Source organism: Podarcis melisellensis (assembly GCF_964234715.1).
Source record: "Podarcis melisellensis genome assembly, chromosome: 7".
NCBI lineage: Eukaryota > Metazoa > Chordata > Lepidosauria > Squamata > Lacertidae > Podarcis > Podarcis melisellensis.
Window position 1 is genome coordinate 68,816,143 of NC_138539.1, and position 24,842 is coordinate 68,840,984.

The window sequence follows — 24,842 nt, forward strand, 5'->3', positions numbered from 1 at the left end:
TTCGGCCCAGTATACCTGAAGGAGCATCTCCACCTCCATCGTTCAGCCCAGACACTGAGGTCCAGCTCCGAGGGCCTTCTGGAGGTTCCCTCAGTGAGAGAAGTGAGGTTACAGGGAAACAGGCAGAGGGCCTATTGGTAGTGAAACCCACCCTGTGGAATGCCCTCACATCAGAAATGATATTTTGTAAAAGTTGTGGGTGAAGGTCCCCGTCCCCCCCCCCCGTTAATGATTTGGTCTGAAATTTGTTTTGCTGTTCGAAAACAGGTGATAATGGTGAGCATTTAATTTATATAAAGTACTGATTCTAACAAAACAGAACAAATAAAGTGACATATGGAGCTGTATTCAACTAATTTTTACTCAGATCCACTGAAATGAATGGACCTATGTTAATTTCAGTGGATGGTATTCAATGATAGTCCTACTCAGAGTACAACCACTGGAGATAATGGACATGATGAAAGGAGCAATGGGAAGTTGACATAAAATACAGGACTGGAACTACTGAAGGCTGAGTTGGCCTAAGCCTGTAATAATAATAGTAATACTAATACTACTAATATATATATATATATATATATATATATATATATATATATATATATATATATATATATATATAATATTTGCATCATGCCCATCTGGCTGGGGTGCCCCAGCCAATCTGGGTGGCCTCCAGCATATATAAAAAAGCGTAGAGAGAAACAAGCCTTTACAATAGAGTTTTTCTTACACTACACTTTTTGATGGTGTAAGTTTCAATAGGTTGCCAGATCACATGACTGAAGGTTGAATGGAGTTAGGATCCAGTGTTAGTCTCTCCTGACCAGTCCGGCCTCCACCACTTCTCAGGGCATTCAAAATAACCCAGCTAAACTCAGAACTTGCTGACTGAGTCAGATATCCACCACATCCTATCATACTCATTCCAGTGGATGGTTAGGATTATTCCCTAAATTTGATTCATCAATTTCAATGGATCCACTCTGAGTCAGACTTAGCTGAACACAACCCAATGAATCTATTTTAAGCAACAGTTAGTTGAAACACTACAGAAACACTGTGTGTTTAAAAGCTAAATCTATGGATGAGTTTACGCAGGCTGTATAAAAGTAGAGTATAATGGAAAATTAATTACGAAACACCTTGAACTAAATGCCTGAGCTATGAAGCTATAAATTAAAGTTGTAATAGTTCACAGTGAGTGGAGGCTACCAAAACCTGTAAAACAAACAAAACGTTTTATTCTTATAATTATGGAGTGAAAAAATAGCTGCAGATTGTTGTTCCTCAAACATGTGGTTTTAATTCCATGTTGTGTACCAATACAAAAAGCGGGTCAGGAAACAGAATAAGGAAGCAATCAAGCCCAAAATTAAGCAGCTTAAAGTCTCAGCGCTTTCAATGGAAGAGTGATGGTGAACATCACTTAATTTTCTGTTGAGATCAATGAATGATGGTTGCCAGATAGATTTGTGTGTGTGTATGTGGAAGATGAAGAAAATATTTAAGTTATTCTTTATCCTGTCTAATCTGCTATGTACTTTGTAATAACAGATAAATGGTTGTTTCCCCCAGGATTATTTAAACATGGTCATGGTGATTGTGATCCCCTAATCTTCAACATCAATTTCGTTGGACTGGCCATGTGGTTTGGATGCCTGATGATCGTCTTCCAAAGCAACTACTCTATTCCGAACTTAAAAATGGAAAGTATAATGCTGGTGGTCAACAAAAGAGGTTTAAAGACCGTCTCAAGGCAAATCTTAAAAAATGTTGTATAAACACCAACAATTGGGAAACGCCTGCGAGCACTCCAGTTGGAAAACAGCCTTTACCAAATTTGTCATGGGCTTTGAAGACACTCAAACTCAGGATATAAGGGAGAAACGTGATAGGAGGAAGGCATGCTTGGCAAATCTTCACCATGATCAGCTCCTGCCCGGAAACCAATGTCCCCACTGTGGAAGGACATGTGGTTCCAGAATTGGCCTCCACCGTCACTTAAGGACTCATTGTTAAAACTGTGTTTATGGAAGGCAATCTTACTCAGCTACGAGTGATCACCAAAGAAGAAGAAAGAATCTCAGCAGAGTCTTCAGAGGGAAGCATGGAATACGTCAGATAGGTATCACACAAGCCAGGATCTTCTTAGTGTTGATCCCAGTTTGAACTTTGTCCCAAGTGATTTGCCCTGAGTGATGGCCTTATCAGTATGGGCTTTGAAACCAGCCTTTAAAAAACATTTATTTAGTGCTGGTCCCCCCCCCCCACACACACACATAAAGGCTTTATCACACTCTTGGGTTGAAGCTGTTTTTAAGCTGTCAATTATAACTAGTTAATCAGCATGGTGTATTCTTGGGCTGCTAATAGTTTTTAGGCTGCCTTTTTAAATGAGCACTTTCAATTAAACATGATATTATTTTATGATTGTTTATGTAAGCTGCCTTTTGGAAATTTTACTCCAAAAGGCAGCCTAGATAGAAGAAGAAGAAGAAGAAGAAGAAGAAGAAGAAGAAGAAGAAGAAGAAGAAGAAGAAGAAGAGGAGGAGGAGGAGTTTGGATTTGATATCCCGCTTTATCACCACCCTAAGGAGTCTCAAAGTGGCTAACATTCTCCTTTTCCTTCCTCCCCCACAACAAACACTCTGTAAGGTGTGTGGGGCTGAGAGACTTCAGAGAAGTGTGACTAGCCCAAGGTCACCCAGCAGCTACATGTGGAGGAGCGGGGAAGTGAACCCGGTTCACCAGATTACAAGTCTCTGGCTCTGTATACTTAGTATATATACATAATTAAATAAAGTAAGTTGGAGCACTTCAATCTGAGGGATGTGTGGCGCAGTAGCAGAAATTATTCACACACACCCTCCCAAAAAAATCACACACAGCACACTCTCATTTCAGTGCCTCAAGCAGGCAAACCAACTGTGCTTCCCTACATCCACCTCTGCTATTCTGCAGATGAACATGCATATCTGCCCTCCAACAAATACTCTTTTGTGAGAAATTGGTGTCCGTAACAGTTGAGGAAATTTCTATCTCGTATGACAGATGTCCTTCTACTTGTTATGCCCTAACAAGCCCTCCATCATTATAAACTTTAATAAGGGGGCCCAAACTTCAGAGCAGGTTGTCAGAAATGAAGACGATCTTTTCTTTAGGACTTAAAGATTTTAATAATATTTGTAGACAAGGGCAGGGAAACTTCCAAGGTTCTCAAGATTGATGTGGGACAGCTTCAATACACCATTCTTCACTGTTGGAGGAGTCCAAGGGCAAATGTAAACTTTAAAGTCAATGAATTTCACCTACTGCAACTCATACCACTTTGAATTGTATGGGCTTCAGAAGGCTATCAGCAGCGTACATTGCCACATCCAATTTGTCACTGAAAAACCAGGTGACTGTTTTTTGTCTGGTTGTGCAGGACACACTACAGAAACAGATTATAGTGTTCCACACACTGCTTTGGCCACTGATTCCATTTTTATTATGAAGTTTGGTCAGGTATAATAATGTATAAGCTGAGGTCACCATGTATCCCACCACAAGAACTTAGGCCAAATTTGGCCTATCTCCCTCTTTCTTTCTTTCTTTCTTTCTTTCTTTCTTTCTTTCTTTCTTTCTTTCTTTTACATTTGATTAAAAGATAATACCAGTAACAGAAGTAAATAAAAAGGGGGGGGGGAATATGTTGAGGAAAGTACAGATTCCAATTTATACAGCAGGCTTCATGAAAATTCCCAGTTACATTACAACCCATAAGGAGATGAGAGATGACTGGAATAAAGCTAAAGGCATAACCCATGGCTGTAATTCAGGTGAGAGGAAACGTTGGCCTGCCAGATGATGCAAAACTACAATCCCTTGCTGCAATGCCTGAAAAAGGCTGAAATCTTCTATGCATCAAATGAATCACATTATCGTGTGCGTGTGTTTGAATTTGTGGCCCCCAGTTTGGGTATTTGATAATGAGCGGACATGATCAGGATTTTTAGAGTGAAATATAAAAAAGGATAAAAATCCCATAATCCCTCTATTGACAAGTAACAGTCACTTTCCTGTGACACCTCCATTTCACAGGACAATTTGGAAGTTGTGGTGGCCAAAAGCAACCACACATGACTTTCTGGGACTCAGCATTCACTTCAGCCAGCCGCCAAAAACCTTCCCTCAGCCAAACTGTTTCTCTCATAGAGAGAATTTCTCCAAACATCTCCCATCTTAAACCCTTCTCTCCCAGATTGTCAGACATTTTACACCTAGTATTTTCTCTATTTATGAAATAAATGTATAGGAATCATACATGCTGGTTTTCTTTTGTTTGATTCTCATCATTATCAGCCCTAAGAATGATGGTATCTGAAATGAAAGATGGCTTCTCATACGTCTACCCCTAGATCTGCCTGTATCACTAGGCCAAACTTGGCATACTTGAAAACACCTGCTCTAGCTGCAAACAAGCTAATATTTTAACAGCTGCTCTAGCCTGATTTGGTTAGTTCAGCATATCTGTACAGCTGGAAGAAGGCCACCCTTCTGCACTGGTAATCACAGTTTCTGGCTGCTCCGACTGAGGGTCACACAACTATTAATTTGTCTCCTGTGATAAGGAGAAAAGAGGGAACTCAGTACTTTAATATTTTCTCCTTGCAAGTGAGTTCCCCTCCCCACCCTGAGATTGTAACAAGAATTTTATTTCCATTTTACCAGCATTCCCATTCTGCCTGCAACTTTGCAAAGCAACGTTAGTGCCTTTTCATCTCTCTTTCTTTTGCAAACCTATTGGAAGAAAAGAGAAAAATAAAATATAAACCTTGGCAGCTGACATTAACAATAAGAATGTTTCATCAAGTAAAAGGTAAAGGACCCCTGGAAGGTTAAGTGCAGTCAAAAGCGACTATGGGGTGTGGCGCTCATCTTGCTTTCAGGCCGAGGGAGCCACCGTTTGTCCACAGACAGCTTTCCGGTTCATGTGGCCAGCATGACTAAACCGCTTCTGGTGCAGTGGGACACCATGATGGAAACCAGAGTGCACGGAAATGCCTTTTACCTTCCCGCCACAGCAGTACTTATTCATCTACTTGGACTGACTTGTTTTCAAACTGCTAGGTTGGCAGGAGCTGGGACAGAGCAACGGGAGCTCACACCATTGCAGGGATTTGAACCACCAACCTTCTGATTGGCAAGGCCAAGAAGCTCAGTGGTTTAGACCACAGTGTCACCCATCCAAGATGGCTGGGATGACTACAAGGTCAGGGCTGCATGGATGCATTAGTGGGAGTGCAGGTTTGGTTCTGCTGGAGCAGCCACACCATTCTAACTTCACCACTGCACTGGCTTCCATTGTTGTAATAAGTGGCTGCAACATCACTGTCAGGAGGGGGAGGGGCAACATGGCACCACCTCAATATGCCTGCTAGGTTGGCAGGAGCTGGGACAGAGCAATGGGAGCTCACTCCATGATGGGGATTTGAACCACCCACCTTCTGATCGGCAAGCCCAAGAGGCTCAGTGATTTAGACCACAGCACCACCAGCGTTCCAGTAAGGTTCCATCAATCCCTATTTAAACATATGGATTGATATACCATATTTTTTGCTCTATAAGACTCATTTTTCCCCTCCTAAAAAGTAAGGGGAAGTGTGTGTGTGTGTGTGTTATGGAGCGAATGCAGGCTGTGCAGCTATCACAGAAGCCAAAACAGCAAGAGGGATCACTGCTTTCGCTGTGCAGCGATCCCTCTGTTGTGCTGGCTTCTGAGATTCAGAATATTTTTTGTTCTTGTTTTCGTCCCCTGGTGCGTCTTATAGAGCGGAAAATATGGTGCACAGTCCATATGACCAGTCACAAACCATTTCAGGGGTCCTTCCTGCTTGAGTCATCCTGACCCGCAGAGATTTCATTTCACTTCTAACAAGCCCCAAATCGCTTTAAGGTTTCAGATTGGGATTCGGGATGCTTCCAATTATGATGCACCTCATTAGAAAAATCCACCAGCATATATTAAGGTGGCAATTTATACATTGCCAAAAAATGCCTAATTGAAAAAGAGGACAAAAAGGACACATAAAATATGATCTCCTGATATTCTTATCGGTTTGACAGTTACCTGAGATATCACTATAAATGTCAGATATAGTATATGGAATGGATGTACCCTGTTTGAAGGAGACTAACTAGTCAAAAAGTATTTTCACAATTGACTGCCAAATACTTACCACATGTTTCAAGTGTTGATTAAGCATTTATGGAACTACTTCTTCAAAGAAGACCGCCTGTTGCCAATATCGCTGTCTTTTCAGCAGCAATTTAAGACTTTGTAACTAAAAAGCAATCCACATTTGTTGACGTGTTGCTGTTTTAACATACTGTGATACATTATATCTTAGCTTTATTTTTCTATTTCATTTCAAATAACCCTGAAAGTACAGCTAAATATACATTTTTTAAAAACAACAAGAAGTAACTATAATTCAGGCCAATAGGATGGAAGAGAAGTTTGATTCAGTACACACTGAAGCAGAATCTATCAAATCCCCACTTTCAAAAGTGAAATAAAACAAAACTGTGCTTCGAAATTCTGACTTTTCCAAATGTTGTGATGCTGCTCTCCAATGAAAGAACATCCATGAATATGCATACATTGGGGAAAGTGTGCATGAAAGTGAAGAAAATTGCATTAAAAAGGCATTATAGTAGGTAAAATCATTTTCAAAAATGCAATTTAAAACTTTTAAGCAGGGGAATGGAGAATCCTCTCAGTTTGATGGTGATGGGGGTAAGCCCTGGCCAGATGATTTTTTCCCTCTCTTCTTTTTTGCAAGGATTTTGAACAAGCGAGGGGTAGTGTTCTTTCCTGTGCTTCCCCCTTCCCTTCTCTCTCTTCCCTTTCCTCCCTTCCTTCCTCCAGTGGCTGGCAAATGTGAACTTCGGGCTATACTCTCTGCAGAAAGAGCTCTGTGGATCAGAACCACCTACCACCAGTGTGGTTAAAGGGCAAAGAGACGGCTTGCAGTGCTGCATCCCAACAACGCTTCTTGCTGTAGAGGAAACATGCAAGGAGGGGCTGGATCTCCTGCTGCCTTTCCCTTCCTCCCCAAAGGGAGGGAGACCACCACCAGCCATCCAGCACTGAAGAGAGTGGTTATGGGGTGCAGGGGGCTCTGCCAATGTAAAGAGCTTTGCAGAGCCCACGATCCTCCAGAGTCATCACTGGTTCAGAGGGAGGTTAATCCCAAAGCGTTCAGTCCCCTTCCCTTTTGCGAAGATCTGCTTGGCAAAATGGAAGAGCGCATGTTGCCAAACCACCAGTGGTAACAGAAAACCAACAACAACACCCAGACATTTTGATAGGGTTGCCAAAGTGAAAAGATGTTGAGTTTTTCTTGCAAAAACCCCTCCCCCTAAATTTGAAGTATTGGGAACTTTTAAAAAGGAATTTCACCAAAAATTAAACACTTCCGGGAACGGTTTCCATTCATCTGGGTTTTCCAGACATTTTAGCCATTTCCAAAAATCCTGCCCAGACACTATTTGCAACGGATGAATCCCAGACATGTCTGGGGAAACCAGGGTGTATGGCAGCCCTAATTTTGCTGCCTTGGGTGACCCTGCTTGGAGTATGGGACTTTCAACGACTTCTCTCGCAAGGATCACAGGAATGTGCAAACCCAGTCACCATGACAAGGTGGTGATCCCACGAGTGAGATATGGGGCTGAACTACATAGCAGCAAACAAAACGTTTTAAATGTGTTGTAAAGTGTGATATACAAATGTGACACTAGATGGTGAGAGTGAGCTATGCAACATTCATTGTATTTTTCAAAACATTTTTTAAAAAAGTATTTTCACAGTGTTATTTATATGTGTATTGATTACACCTTGGAGAGGACCCCTAACTTGGCTGAGAAAGAGAGAAGAGGAGAGGGAGGGGGAGGGGGAGGAGAGAGGGGGAGGGGGAGGAGAGAGAGAGAGAGAGAGAGAGAGAGAGAGAGAGAGAGAGAGAGAGAGAGAGAGAGAGAAGACCTGAAATACAGCACAAAACTGCATCAATACAAGTTGTAACATTTTACATTGAAATACGGGGCAATCCTGTATTATACAGGACAGGTGGCAACCCTAGGTGGAATACAAATTAATAGAATAGAATAGCAGAGAATAGAATATACTGCAACCTAGAGTTTTCCTAGTCTGAGAGGGAGGTGAAAGTCTGGGCTGTATTTCTAGGCACAATTAAATCACTGTGCCTGAATCCAGCACAAAACTACTATTAGTAGTACTACCACCATCAAAATCATTTGGTGAATATCAACAGCACCATGAACTTCATTTCATTTAATTTAATTGTATATATTAACATGTGATTGATGCTTTGATCTGTTAACCTTTAGATTTCCAGCCCATTCAAAAGTGCCCCTTTCTAGAAAGATCACATCAACAGAGTTTTCACCATCTCAGGATGCGCCCCAAACTCCAAGGTAAATGCAGCCAATTAACTCAAGCTGCCAAAAAACAGAGAATGAAATGCTCACACAGATATATCTCCCATCTAGATGCTTTAAAAATTACAGTCTGTTCTGAAGAAACCCAAGTGCTTGCAAGTTCCCTGACCTCCATTATGTGCAGAGGTGAAAAAGTCCAGAGAAGAAAACAAATCTATAATCATAGCCAGAAACCTTATGTTTATTCATAAATGGCAGCACTTGGTGAATTCTCATTAACCGCACTCATTACTCATTAGGTGATGATCCCTGGGTCCTTAGGTTGAAGAGTGCTTTGAACTGTTTCTTCCCCTGTTTTTAATTAATCTTTGGGTGGGTAAATTCGGTAATTTCATTTAATGTGACTGGTTATGAAGCCAAGAAAGAAAGCAGGCTAGTTTAGGCAGTGAAAGTTTGTGCAGGCAATAAGAGCTGTTTGGAGAACCTGCGACATGGAATGAAGTCTATGCTCATGTACCAAGTTGATAGCCTCCACATCAATCTCCACATACCTGTGAAGTGCCATGCTAAATGCAAACCAGCAGCCTGTCTTGAGACCTGTCAAGTACTTGATGAACCCCCTCTTTGTGTCAGGGACTGGCTGAATGATAAAGAATACCAGGATACTCCAGCCAAGGACCCCCTAGGAAAGCCACTGAGGAAGAAGGCTCAGACCCATGGGAGTAGTTGTGGGACACAGAAGACAGATCAGAGGAGGAGAGAAGCTGGGAGGTGGAAGACACAGGAGGCTGGAGGAACAAGAAGTGTCAGAGGCAGGGAGTCCTCCAAGGACAGGACTGGATGCAGAGGAAAACACTTTGAGGTCAAGATCTGAAGGAGAGGACAGGGAGGAGCCAAACACTGCAACAGCTCCACAGCAGCTACCTGGTCCCTCTGCATTGAGCTCCCCTATCACTTTGACTCTGAGGTCACCCAGAGCTTTATGCATAGCTGGATAGAAAGATAGAAAACCACAAGAGGGGGGGGGGAATTCTCCTCCCTGCTGGAGTTTGTGTCTTCTTGGAAGATGTCTGGAAGAGGAGGGCTAGGAGGACAGGAGGGTACCCAGAGCCAGTCTTGGCAACGTCTTCACAGAGGGAGCAGTGTCAAGTGATCTCTGTTGTACAGTGGTACCTCGGGTTAAGTACTTAATTCGTTCCGGAGGTCTGTTCTTAACCTGAAACTGTTCTTAACCTGAAGCACCACTTTAGCTAATGGGGCTTCCTGCTGCTGCCGCACCACTGGAGCACAATTTCTGTTCTCATCCTGAAGCAAAGTTCTTAACCTGAAGCACTATTTCTGGGTCTGTAACCTGAAGCGTATGTAACCTGAAGCATATGTAACCCAGGTTACCACTGTATAATACTTTCCTAAATAAAATGGCTAACTTTACTTTCACTCTTCCTTCTGACCTGTTGATGAACCTGTTCCCCTGACACTTTGTTCTGGTTTGTTTGGCAGAACCAGCCAGACTGCAACATCAGGAAGATCATGGAGCTTCTGGATTACTGAGAACACCAGAATTCACCCGCTGAATTCATCCTATAAAAAGGCCACCATTTTGAGGATTTGCTTTTTCCATCGTCACTGCTGCCCGTAGTGTGGCTGTCCACAAATGCATGAAGCACAGGAGTGGCAAGAAACAATGGGCTGTTGGTTTATATAGAGATATAGCTAAATTTCTAATCCAGAACGCGGCAGCCAGACTGGTGACTGGGAGCGGCCGCCGAGACCATATAACACCGGTCTTGAAAGACCTACATTGGCTCCCAGTACGTTTCCAAGGTCAATTCAAAGTGTTGCTGCTGACCTTTAAAGCCCTAAACGGCATCGGCCCAGTATACTTGAAGGAGCGTCTCCACCCACATCATTCTGCCCAGACACTGAGGTCCAGCGCTGAGGGCCTTCTGGTGGTTCCCTCACTGCTAGAAGCCAAGTTACAGGGAACCAGGCAGAGGACCTTCTCGGTAGTGGCGCCCTCCCTGTGGAACACCCTCCCATCAGATGTCAAAGAGAACAACAACTACCAGACTTTTAGAAGACATCTGAAGGCAGCCATGTTTAGGGAAGCTTTTAATGTTTGATGTATTACAGTATTTTAATATTTTCTTTTTGGAAGCTGCCCAGAGTGGCTGGGGAAGCCCGGCCAGATGGGTGGGGTATAGGTAATAAATTATTATTATTATTATTACTATTGTTATGATGATGATGATGATGATGATGATGATGATGATGAGAAAAAATGGTAGGATGATGGTAGGCTGCTCAGAAAGGCTCGTTCTGGCCTAGAGGTTGGCGGTTACCTATCCCTGTCTTAGATGCTCACTGTATCTAGCAGGCAGGACAGTATTTGTGCTACATGTCACAGCTGAAGTGTCCTATTGCAGAATGACTGAAAATACAGCAAAATGAAATAATAATAATAATAATAACAACAATAACAACAACAATAACAATAACAACAGCAGCAGCAACAACAATAATAATTTATTTATACCCCGCCCATCTGGCTGGGTTTCCCCAGCCACTCTGGGCGGCTTCCAACAAAACACTAAAATACAATAACCTATTAAACTTTAAAAGCTTCCCTAAACAGGGCTGCCTTCAGATGTCTTCTAAAGGTTTGGTAATTATTTTTCTCTTTGACATCTGGTGGGAGGGCGTTCCACAGGGCAGGTGCCACTACCGAGAAGGCCCTCTGTCTGGTTCCCTGTAACTTGGTTTCTCGTAGCGAGGGAACCGCCAGAAGGCCCTCGGCGCTGGACCTCAGTGTCCGGGCAGAACGATGGAGGTGACACACATTTTTTATGGAAAATTACCAGGTCAACTCAAGATCCTGGTTCTTACTTTCAAATGATGTCTTGGTTACATACACCATAAGCTCCTCCTGGGGCACCCTCTTGTATGCTTGTGCCCATATAGTGGAAAGTCCCTGAACCTTGAGCAGGGAGTGTCATACTCTTTCAGTGCACAATAACCCATCTCACAAGTTCATGCTGTCCCCACCAAGAAGCCCCCAGGCCAAGTGGAAGGGGCCTCTTGTCACCTTTATCAATATGCACAGTGCTATTTTTCTAGAAAAAGTGGTGTCGGAACTCACCACGAATGCCTTCCTTGTTCTCTTATACTGGCAACGGCGTCCACCTGAGAAGTGCTGGAACTCAGTTCTGCCGAGTTCCTGCTGAAAGAAAAAGCCCTAATTATGCAGATTGTGTACAGGTGTGTATTTTATAATAATTGCTACAAAAGCCGAACTGGGTTCATTCTCAGAGTGCTCATTCCTTTTAGAGAGTCAGTGTGGTGTAACGGTTAGAGTGTTGGACTATGACCTGTGGAAACATTTTTTGAAATGATAAGGGGAGTTCCATGTACACCACATTGAACTCCTCACAGGAAAAAGGTGGTCTCTGAATGTTAAGAATGAAGATTAGGGAAGGGAACATAGTTGCGTAATCTGTGATTCATGTGTGCAAAGTCACACATTATAAAGTTGTAGACTATTGACTGAGTGCAAAAATCCCAAACACGTACAGTAATAAATGAGAATCTTGAGTTGAATCTGTGCTCTCTATTTCTTTTTTGCATTCAGCTGCTACATCCTGGAATCCAAAACCTAAACCATCCCTATCTGCTTTTAAATTTTTACAGCTGGGACTGCATTGTTCCTATGAACAAAAGGGGGGAGAATGCATCTGCTCTAAATTGACATGCTAATGCCAAGTCCATCTTATGAGCAACAATTTTGTCCTGTCCCCATCTGTAGGTAGATACCATTGAGTTGAAAAATACAAAAGTCAATTTGTCATTTATTCATTCAACAAAAGGGCAAACCACTTATTCAAATCTCACTCCCTTTCCACCTTTTCAGAATATGTTATGTTGGAAGTTTGAAAGTGGCTCTGAGCTGAAATAAAATGGTTTTAATTAAACTAAAGGCAAGAATGGAAAAGGCAATTGTCTGTACTGCAGGGAAATAGGAAGATTTCCATCATCTAAGACAGTAAATGCAAATGAATCACAAGCTAAATAAGGATGAAGCCTGCAGTTTTGCAATGCAAAAGCAGAGAACAATTCTTTCCTCCAAATTAGGCATTTTTTTACTAGTTTTCCCCTTGTGATCAGTGTGTGTTCAGCTGCTTTTAAAAAATGGTGTTTACGCTAATGAGGATTCTTACATTTAAAGTAATTTTAGCTCTTTTGTACTGTATGTTGAACTATGGTTGTCATTAGGCTTCATATAAAACAAGGCTAAATATATGTTTGTGCAAGAAACTCATTAATCTGATTGTAGTTCATCCACAAAATTGTGGAGTACAACCTCAAATTGGACCTAGAAACATTCTTACAGGTTAGATGTTCAGAATTCTCTAGCTGAATGCTGATACAGTTGTAAATTGGTTTTCAAATGCCTTGGGAGTTGAACATTTTGGCTCCCAAATGATTGAAAACCGAAAGTGATTGTTCCAGTTGTGGAACGTTCTTTGGAACTTGAACATCCGACGTGACTTCTGCAGCTTCCTATTGGTTGCAGGAGCTTCCTGTAGCCATTTGAAAGCTGCGCCTTGGTTTCTGAACATTTTGGAAGTTGAACGGACTTCCGGAACGGATTCCGTTCAACTTCCAAGGTACCTCTGTACTATAGAGTAATATAGAATCATTAGGGATTCTCCACAGTTCACTCCAGAAGATGAGAAATATAATAATTGCAATAAGTCAATTATTGTTGTTGTTGTTTAGTTGTTTAGCCGTGTCCAACTCTTTGTGACCCCATGGACCAGAGCACGCCAGGCACTTCTGTCTTCCACTGCCTCCCGCAGTTTGGTCAAAAAGTCAATTATACAATACATTAAACGTGGAAAGTCCTTCCAGATGTTTAGCATATTTCCTTACCACAAACATACAGGAAGATCAATATTTTTATCATTTTTATTATTATATTTTTCTCTCCCTTTTCCTCCAAAGAACCCAGGGTGTTATATATGGGTCTCCCTTACCCAACATTTTACCCTCATCACAAGCTTGTAAGACATGATAGTGACTTGTCCATGGTAATCTAGTGAGCTTCAATGCCAAATTTAAACCCAGGTCTAACTGGCCCTAGTTCAACACAATCACATATTGATTTTCAAGTTCTTGAAGGCTACACAGGATTTGGATGGGCAGAGCCATCCCTACCATTTGGCAGACTGAAGTGGCCGCCTCAGGTGGCCGCCTTTTTATGCTGGGAAAAGCAATGTGGTGTTATGAAGACAGGTGAGTGTGCCATATGGCTAGTCCCCTGCCTCCTAAACTAGCCTGTTGTCCTTGTGGGGTGGAAGACACTATCCCACTGTGTCTTCGAAATACTGAATTCATTCTGTGTTTGCTAAATTGTTCATGTTTGTTATTTGGAATTTACTGGCATAGAATTGCAGAGTTGGAAGGGGCCATGAGGATCATGTAGTCCAACCCTCTGCAAAGTATGAATCTTTTGCCCACCCTGGGTCTCGAACCCACAACCTCATATGCTACTGACTGAGCTATCTGTGGAAACATGTTCTTTGTATTGGATATATGTGTTTCCAGCGTTCTCTGTTTTGATGTTTGGGATGTTTGCTGTAATCTGCTTTGAGCACAGCTTGTTGTGGATAAGTGGCAAATGCATCAGGAAGTTTTAAAAGTTTGATGTTATATTACGTTTTTATATGTGTTGGAAGCTGCCCAAAATGGCTGGGACAACCCAGCCAGATGGGCGGGGTATAAAAAATAAAATTGTTGTTGTTAATCGACTGCCCTGAGACTTCCAGGTATAGGGCGATATATAAATTCAATAAATAAAAATAAACAAATAAAATCAATCAAACTTAACAGCCCATATTTCTATAACCCAGTTAACACAATGTGCTGGTTGGCTCTTATTCACACCTGATGCTTCAGTGACTAAACAATGAACACAAACCAATTCTAACAGAGTAGGATGAAAGACATTTGCACTGTAGTGATGTTCCTTTAAAGCGGGGGTCAGCAAAGTTTTTCAGCAGGGGGCCGGTCCACTGTCCCTCAGACCTTGTGGGGGGGCCGCACTATATTTTGAAAAATAATAATGAATGAATTTCTATGCCCCACAAATAATCCAGAGATGCATTCTAAATAAAAGCACACATTCTACTCATGTAAAAACACCAGGCAGGCCCCACAAATAACCCAGAGAGGCATTTTAAATAAAAGGACACATTCTACTCATGTAAAAACACGCTGATTCCCAGTCCACCCATGGGCCAGATTTAGAAGGTGACTGGGCCGGATCTGGCCCCCAGGCCTTAGTTTACCTACCCATGCTTTAAAGTGTTGGTTTGAGATGCAGACTTTTGAAGAAACCTGTTCTTATTTAGGTAAAGGTGAGGTAAGTGGAATTACTTTCAAACTGCCACTCCCACCATCTTAAACACTGCAAGATTGCACATCCAGACCAGTACCCTATTACCTAACTTCATGGGGGGAGGGAAGGTTTTCCGTTGCTCTATACTGACACCACCTCCTAGAAAAGCAAACACTGCCCTCCCCATGCTAAATTGTCTAAAATGTTCTAATAGTTTGTTTCTGTCATGGGCAATTTCAACACAACTTTTCAGACCTCAGAAATAGCAACGGTTTTTAAAAACTCACATCATTTATAATGAGGTCCAACCCCCCCCCAAAAAAAAAACACAAAAAGAATTCACAGCAAGGGGCTTGTCTGAGCTTGTCTTTAAGTTATTAATTAGGGTAGTTATATGGTGAGATCACAATGTCTGCACTATTTTTTTCATAACTAACTTGCCAGGTCCAGAGAGAAGTGAAAAATACCCACAGGGAAGAAAAGTAAGTAAAATAAAAAGTATAATGAACAATTTATGGAGTGGTGGACAACAAATGCATCAGATTTGTTTTCTCTTTGCAATACAGATAATCCTCACTATTAATGAACTTACAAAATGCAGCAGACATTCTGTTCAAACAAACAAACACTTTGCTTCAGATGTTTTAAGCCAAGGGTAACAGGCCTGAGGTTATCCCATTTTTACCTTTGTCGCAACCCCTGAGTCTAAAGTTGGCAACTGACCAGAGAAGTAATAATAATAAAAATACGGTTGTTTTGAGTGGGTGGGTGTTTCAGTCTGGTTGTGAGAAAAGTAAGGCACATGGCCTTATACATCATCACCACCACCATCATCATCATCATCAGCTGTGCATCTTAGATAGCTTTTTCTGCTTCCCATTCAAAATGGCTGAACTTTGTCTCCAGATTCAACTCCAGATTCTGGACCAGTTACCAGAAATTTATACTTCAAGGATTAGCAGCCCTGACTGAGCAGCGTTGGGAAAGATATTTGGTTCAGTTCAAATTTCAGTGAAAACCTAAGCTGCACAATACACGAGCACAGTTATCCTTCAAAATTTGCACTTCTCTGAATATTGAAATGCAGTCCTCTAGCTAAGTCATGTGTACAAGGACTGCCTCTCTGCATATAGTGGTACCTCGGGTTAAGAACTTAATTCGTTCTGGAGGTCGGTTCTTAACCTGAAACTGTTCTTAACCTGAGGTACCACTTTAGCTAATGGGGCCTTCTGCTGCTGCCGTGCCGCCGCCGTGCGATTTCTGTTCTCATCCTGAAGCAAAGTTCTTAACCCGAGGTACTATTTCTGGGTTAGCGGATTCTGAAGCGTCTGTAACGTGAAGTGTCTGTAACCCGAGGTACCACTCTCTCTCTCTGTGTGTATACTGTTTTACAATTTAGAATACTCATTTAAACATCATTAAAATACTTCCCTTCTTCTCTTTCCATGGTTCATTTTGCGTATCATAAATCCCTGCATATTTTACATAAACTAAACCATTCAGTATTCCATTATTATCACATCCATCAAAACTTATTTACACTGTTGAATTTATCTTAATCCTGCCAATGTTTTCAAGTGTACACAATTTCCCCCATATATTCAATAAACATTTTCCAATTTTCTCTAAACGTATGTTCTTCCTGTTGTCTTATTCCATATGTTAAGTCTGCAAACTGCACATATTCCATCAGCTTAAGTTGCCATTTCTCTTTAGTTTGGACCTCGCTCGTTTTCCATTTGATTCCCACTTCAGCTATTGGGCAATGCTGATTTGATTCTCTGCCTTGTTCCCGGTGTAGATCTTTAATTTTCCCTTGTTCCTAGTGTACATCTTCACTCACTCCTTTCTTCTTTCTGGTGGGAGAGGAGGCATTTTGTGGTTCACCACAGGTGCCGAAATTTCTTGGGCTGGCCCTGCATCCTCCAGATGTTTTGGGACTACAATTCCCATCATCTCTGACCACTGGTCCTGTTAGCTAGGGATGATGGGAGTTGTAGTCCCAAAACACCTGGAGGATGAGTTTGCCTATGTCTGATTTTGGTGATTACCTAAAATATATAATTAGCTGGAGCCTTGGCATATATCTACCTAATATTCCACTGTGATTAAAATCCAGCTTTTAAGGTTAGGGATCTGTTTTAACAAGAGAATTGCCGAGTGCATGCAGAGAACTGTTATTGCTGCTTGCTCTTCAGATGTAGAATTCCGTGACTATCACTTGAGGCTTGTTGAGGAATTGTAGCATTTGGTTGGCCAAGGATAGGGTGAGACAGGGTGAGATGGGATGCATTCATCGTCTGTTACATCGTCCTTGGGATTGTGTGGGCAATAAATAAATAAATAATCCTGAGTGTGGAGATATTTCAATAGATCAGCAGAAGATAGACACCAGCTCCTGTATTCGCAATTCTTTTGCTAAGAAGCTGTATTCAGATACAGTACATTTATCAGTCAATAAAATGGAAGGTGCTCCTCCTGTGAAATTTTATGCTGCCTGCAAATTGCTCTGCATCCAGTTACATACGTTCCAAACTGAGAGCACGTTTGCGATAAGATAACAACTGCAGGGTGTGATGGGATAAAGGCACAAACAGTTGTAATAGCTTCCTGATTGCAAAAATAGAGCAAGTCTGAAAGGTTATCTGTATCTACCATAGGCAACTTCTTGATTTCTGGCCTATTCCCGCATTGAAATTCAGATGAAAAATTGCAAAGGGGCTTTCGCTTGCCGCGGACTAATAAGTACCATTACCTGAGGCAATTTCCAGTTCTGAAGTGTGGCTGCGTTCCCTGACACCACACAGAAGGAAACTCCAGCAGCTATACAGTGCCTGCTGCTTATGGCATTAAACCCTTCGGCAAAGTGATGTGATGATAACTTTAACTGGTAACAGGCATCCTTTGCCACAGAGATATTTTAAAGAGTTGATTGAAAGCCCTTTTTCTGTCCTGCCACTTTAAAGAAGGTGGGCCTGTCTTTGCTATAAGCAACCGGCTGCTGTGTTGAATAGACTCCTTTGTAAAACACACACACACACAATAGCTTCCCTGGTGCATTGCCTTCAATAAAGCGAAACATGGGCGGGTGGGGAGGGAGGGAAGCAGGCAGGGAGAGATTTCTGTCAAGAAGAAAAGTCAGCTCAGACATTCGAAGGGGGAACACTTTGCCTACTGCTTCTGTGAGGGACAAAAATTCGTAGGGAAGCCGAGGAAGGAACATCATTAGTGCACCTAGATCAAAGTTATGGTATCCCCTGTCAGCACATACACTTTAGAAAGGTACGGCTTCCTAGGGGTATGTGAGCAACTTTTGACTGCTCCCTCATGTGCTCACAGAGTACAGATAATCAAGTCTAGGCAAGCCGGTGGGTTCAGGATGAGGGGCAGAATTTGATGCGTATATTCAGAAATAGCTCTGAAGGACTGGGTAGATTGGGGCGGGGAGGGGAGGGCAAGCAACCCGCAAAGTTATACGAGATCCTGTTTTTGTTGTGAAGTGGAATGAAAAGACAGCATGCCAGAAACTAGGGTACATAATAGAGCACATTATCGTGCCACTCACAAGCAACACAAGCAGGAGTTGTTTGGGAATAATCTGATAATAATTTTCAGACTCTAGTGCCTTTGTAGAGTGGGTGGAAGAAAGAAAAGCTGGCACAGGGTGGGGGGGATATATAAGCACCACTGAACAAGAGGAGAACCCGCAAGGAAAACATAAAAGACGAGCCCCATGATATCTCTCTGGTGTGCCTGTCTATGCTGTAGTTTTGACTTTTTCCCTGAGCTGCAAAAAGTTGTGCCTGCCCCCCTTCCTTTATTACTTGGAAGGTTGATAAGGAGGCAGCTGTGAAGTTTATGTGTAAAACGATAACAGCGGCTTTTCTATCTGTCTTCCTTTAATCTCCTGTTCCGGCTTCTTCCCCTGCAAAGCCTGTCAACCTCTTCCCCCCGTCCCAAGGACAACACAAAATGTCGCCTTGAGTGGCCTCACAGTTTGAGGGGGAGGGTTAGGTTTTGTGCAGTTATCAGCAACTGCAAATACCAGGTGGATGTCCTCCGTCTCATCTGTGCCACTTTAGTCCGCTGGTATCAGCCCACATGACTGAATATTTCTCCACAAAAAAATAGAAAAACAAAAAGGAAAGAGAAATGAAAACCTTCCACATAGAAACTAGATCTCAGGAGAAAGAGCTCTAGAGCCCAGACTTTTCATTGACATGCCAAGATTTTTACGTAGAAGGATGTGGGAAACAGGAAGGAAGCGAAATCACACGAACCCCTCTCCTTCCTATGCAGGCTTATACCTTCATAAAAGACTTTTTGGATCAGGGAGAATGAACATGGCAAGGCTGTGTATTGCTTGCAAAGAGTTTACTGGAAAGAAACACAACACAACATGGTAACCCTGAACCAAGAAAGTAAGCTCAGATCCTTGCAGCAACCAAGAGCCTCAGGAAGTGTTCAGGTGCCCTCAGACTGTGGCAGAATTATTTGGAAGCTTATTTAGCAGAGAAAGAAAACTTTAGAGAAACCGGAGGGCAGATTCGGAATCTTGCACATTCTTATGGTACCGTCTTTTGTTTTCACAGAAGCTTGTCTGAAATATTCTCAGAGTCCTGTAGTGATTTCATGCTCTTTATTGCAGCTTGTAAAACACTGATTGAATTGCCCCCCAAACCTCAGGCTTTTATATACATTATTTACACAATGAGTCCTGTCTGGTTGGCTGATTCTGCTTCCCTCCTGGAGCCTGATTGGTCTTTTCCTGCAGGCCAATCAGTTGTTGCATTCTATGATCCTACCAGCCTAATAGGCTGATTAACTTCCTCCTGGAGCCTGATTGGTCTTTTCCTGCAAGCTAATCAGTTGTTGCATTCTAGGATCCTACCTGCCTATTGTTCTAGGATCCAAGCTTAGTACATAACATTGTCAGATGTTGATATTCAGATGACACGCTTAGTAGTTTACCTTATTATTATTGCCTAACTCTTGGAATAGAAGCATTCTTGTCTTGTATTTGATTCAGTGCCGTGATTCAGAATCCAGATATGGATTTACCAACATTTAATGGAAAATTGCACTAATCCTAATTTTGCAATGCAGTTGTCTGAGCAAATAATATTTAGAAAAAATGCATATATTATGAGAAAGTGGACCTCAAATTAAGGATATTCGTAAAAATCACATACTAAAATGTAACGTATTAAGGAAAATTGCTTACAAAATGTGTAAAGTAGTCAAAACTGCATATAAAATGTGTTTATTAGGAGAAACTCACACTAAAATAGTGATAAATTTTCATGAGCATTTTTTTAGGGCTCTCGGCCCCTAGGAGTCGGCTCCTATGGTCACTTGTATATATTTTAAAGTCTAAATCTGTCCAAGCACTACTATCTCTCTTTTGCTCTTTTCCTCTGGGGTTATGCAGATGTGTGAAACATTGGGAGAGACTGCGGTGGAGTAGAAGTAATGATAGTAATCTCAGGAATGGATATGGAAGACTGGATATGGAAGCAACAGCCACAGTTTGCACAAATTGTCATTTGCCCTCTAAAGCAAGAGAATACAACTATAAACAAAGAGCTTCAGTTACCTAATTAGCAAGCAACAAATGCATGTAATAAAACTTTAATTAGTAACTATGATATAATTTACTTTTGATGAACAACCAAACAACTTAATCTGCTTTCTCTATGTCACTTTAAACCCCCTCAGTCCTCTTTCAGAGCTCTGCATTACACTTTGGGGAGATTAGGGCTTATGAGTCCCACTCGTAAAATGAAGTTCTTGGAATAGTTTTCCTGTTGATCATTTCTTTTTTGGAAAAGCAATGGGAATATTAATCTCAGAAAGAATGCAGCTAGGTTTATCTATTTATTCTTATTAGAGAACTGCATGACAAAATTCAGAGAAGTGCTGTGTGTTTTAGTTGACTTTTGGGTCTAAGAAGTGTGAATTGGGTGGATTTAGACTGAAATGTGAGCTGAGTGGAATTTTTCTTCCATCTGAAATTAGAGTTCTTTTTTTTTCTGAAATAATTTTTATTTGATTTTACAAGTATAGAGTTATAACAATACAAAATACATATCCATATTTAGAGATTTCTTTGAATCTCTAGACTTCCCAACTTCCCCTTCACCGGTCCTGTTATAAACCTTTTGAGCGGCATATTATTTCATTTTCCAAATTTTATGTCTCTGCATTTTGTCCATAATATTTTCTACATAAGAGTGTTATTGCAATCCTGCTAATGTTTTCATCTGCTTACAGTGGTCTCTCAAGTAAATTATAATTTCCCCCTGTTGTTAATTGAAGTTTTGGTCTTCTTGGTTCCTGAGCTTTCTGGCATAATCCAAAAGCTTAATTTGCCATTCTTCTCTGGTAGGGACTTTGTCTTCTTTCCACCTATGGGCTAGTTGCGTGTTGAGTCCCACAATGCCACCCCCAAAAAATTCACACTTCACACATCAATTTTTGTTTGGGTTTTTTGGCATAATTTTGGCCACAACTTTATTCAAGTACAAAATGTGAGTGGTTGCGTAGGCATTGGTTATGACTATCTGTCCATGCCCTCAGGGACAGAGCTGGCATACCGGACACCAACGGAAGCCAGTGTGGGGAAACAAGTATTGGGTGAGAAAGTGAAGCCGGGCAACAGTCTAACACTTCTCACCCTCATGTTCCTGTGGGGCTTGCACGGCCCAAGTCCAACGCCATGAACAAGGACAAAAGAATGGCAAGCCCCTGGATTCCTTTAACGGAATTCCCTCCGCATCATTTGGAGGGGTAGGCACTTACCCCTCCAAGCACCACTTTAACCAATGCCTAACCGCCATGGAGCCCACAGCTCCCCGCCAAACCACTCACCATCCCAACCAAGCCCTCAGCTTGGCCACCACTGCACCCAGCCAAACCTCATTCCCTGAGGCTGAAAGATGCACACCATCGGCCCTAAAGAGTGATGCCGCCTGGAACTTAATTCCTGGATGGGAAATCACGTCACCACCCAGCTCAACAACTTTCTTTGCCACCTCTGCATTGACGCGTTTCCTGGCCCTTTCTGTGGCTGCTGGGCGACGACTGCCCAACCAAATGCGACGTTGCAACAGCTTAGACCAAAATATTTTTGCTGACGGCACCCATGCCCGCAACGTCTCCAGGTCACCCAAAATTGCAGCACGAAGTGAAAGACAGTCCGTGGATACCAGGTCGTTCTCACCCAGCTGTACCACCACAGCCGCTGGGGGCCCTTCCAAACGCAACTGATTACGGATCCGTGGCAGGAACTCCGGCCAACGCATTCCCCGTCTGGACAGCCACGATAGCTGAACATGTGGAGGGAAGCCAAGATCTGGACCCAGTCCGGACTGTTGTGCTGCAACACCAGCCCAATGGACGATGCTGTGCCCCACCAGCCAGATGCGGACAGCCTCCAGACCTAAGATATACAAAAAATGACACTGTAAGTAACCAAAATTATTGACGGACATAACCTCGAAACGCGTTCGACTTCCAGCGACCCATATCCTTTATTCTAGTGGCCGACAAGCCCCAGTGGGCAGCCGTCGTCGCAGCCCCAATCCTAAAAGAATGCGGGGCAAAACCATCAGTCGAGCCACCACAGGCCCGAATCGCCTTTCGCATCACGTGAGCAAACTGGCGTCTCGTTAGGGGCAACCCATTTTCATGCCGAAGCAGAGGCCCATCACCTGAGGCACGCACTGCCAAATACTTGCCGACATCCTTACAGGGCAAGGGCCAGCTGTTTCCGTAGCAGGGAGATGAATGAGAGCACCCCTACCCTCCTGATCCGTCTTTGAGTTCCTAACTGTGATTCTTAGCTCTGCAGGGAACAACTGCACGTCCCGTAGCAAAAGGCCCCTGGAACGGCCATCCCTGAGATCTTCCAATACCAGCTCACCCACTCTCAAGGCTCCGAAAAAGGCTATAGAAAAGGCAGCTGAGAAAAGGCGAGCCTCGTACGCCGACCAGCACACCTCCCGCAATTTCTTGCGCATCTTACTCAACAAGTCAAAAGAGATGGGGCGCCGTGAAACTGGCTGGGAAGGGCGAAGCCTCCCCCAGCCTTCTAGGGCCTTGCGCACCATAAACTTCGCACAGGGGTCTTTGTCGAAAACTGTTCTAGAGAAAAACGTTATAGCAGCTGCATGTATTTTAATAGTTTTTGCAGCACGCCCCAGCTGAAATAAATGCGCCAAATAACTTAACACCTCTGAAGAGGTGGGCGGGATGCCTCTTAAATCGCTGGCCGGCCGGGAATTAAACGTCAAAAAATCAGACCAAGCTTTCGTATAAGATCTAAGAGTAGAAGGGGAAACAGATGCCGCTACTCCCTGCAAAACTAATTGCTGCCAAGGTTCCAGAGATGATCCGGGAAATATTCCGGACGTATCCGTGCCTCTGGAACCAGAAGTCTGAACCGCTCCATCTGAAAACGGGACAGAGCATCAGCAATTTCATTAGACACCCCAGGAATAAAACGTGCAGAAAACACTATATTATAGCGTAAACAATGCAACACGAAAACCCGCAATAAGGCCGACACCCTGGGTGAGCGTGAAGACAGCTTTGCCAGCACATTCACCACCGCCTGGTTATCGGTCCAGAAGCAGACACGACGGTTCCTGAATTCCTCGACCCACAAATGCACCGCCACTGCAATGGGAAAAAACTCGAGAAATGTTAGGTCCCGTGTGATCTCTCCCCCCTGCCACGCAGGCGGCCAACGCTCGGCGCACCAACGCCCTTTCCAGTAAAGGCCGAAGCCCAGGGAACCTGCAGCGTCCGATTGAACCTGAAAATCATTGCGCAAGTTCAGCGTGTCTTGCCATAAGGACACCCCATTGAATTCCTCCAAGAATTCCAACCATATGGAAAGATCAGTCCTCACCCCTTTGGAAAGGCGCACGCGATGGTGTGGGGCCCTCAACCCCACCGTAAGCCGAGCCAGGCGCGAACAGAAGGGGCGCCCAGGCGCCACAACCCTGCACGCGAAGTTTAGGTGCCCTAGTAATGACTGGATTTGTTTAAGAGATACCTTTTCTAAAGGGAGTAGCTCCTCTATGACTTTCTTCAAGGCTACCAGCTTGTCCATTGGCAAGCTAGAAGTCTGGGAAACTGTATCCAGCAGGATACCCAAGTAAGTAAGCTGGGTTGATGGGCCCTCCGTCTTTTCTGCTGCAAGCGGGACCCCCAGCTCTTGCGTGAGTTCAGCAAAGGCGTGCAGCAACACCGAACAATCGCCAGTGTCATGAGCGGAGGCCAGTAAAAAATCATCCAAATAATGAGTGACCCCACCCAATCCAGTTTTAAATTTGAGGGCCCACTCCAAAAAGGTGCTAAAGGATTCAAACGCAGCACAGGCAATAGAACAGCCCATAGGCATGGCTTTATCAAAGTAAAATTTGCCCTCAAACTGAAAACCCAGCAGCCAAAAGTCATCCGGATGAACCGGGAGGAGGCGAAACGCCGACTCAATATCACATTTCGCTAACAGGGCACCCAGGCCAAACTTCCTAATCATCTTGATTGCTTGATCAAGAGATGCATACCTCACGGAGCAGAGCTCCGGAGGAATAACATCATTGACTGAGGTACCTCTGGGGTTTGACAAATTATGAATTAAACGAAATTCACCTGGCGCCTTCTTCGGCACTATACCCAATGGGGAGACATGGAAGTTGAGGAAGGGAGGGGCACTAAAAGGACCAGCCATGCGATGCATGGCCAACTCCTTCGCAATCTTCCTGCGAGCAACCTCGGGCAGCTCGCGAACCGACTTTTGGTTAGAAGGATTCCGTGCCACGGGAGGCATGGCTACCGGAATCCGAAAACCAACCGAAAAACCATCACTCAAGTAACCTGCAGCGACCCTATTAGGATATGACTGCAACCAGAATTGTAGGGCCGGCAAACGAACAGGGGAATGAGCCAAGGAGGTCAATACCCTATTTTCCTGTTCCTGATGTGG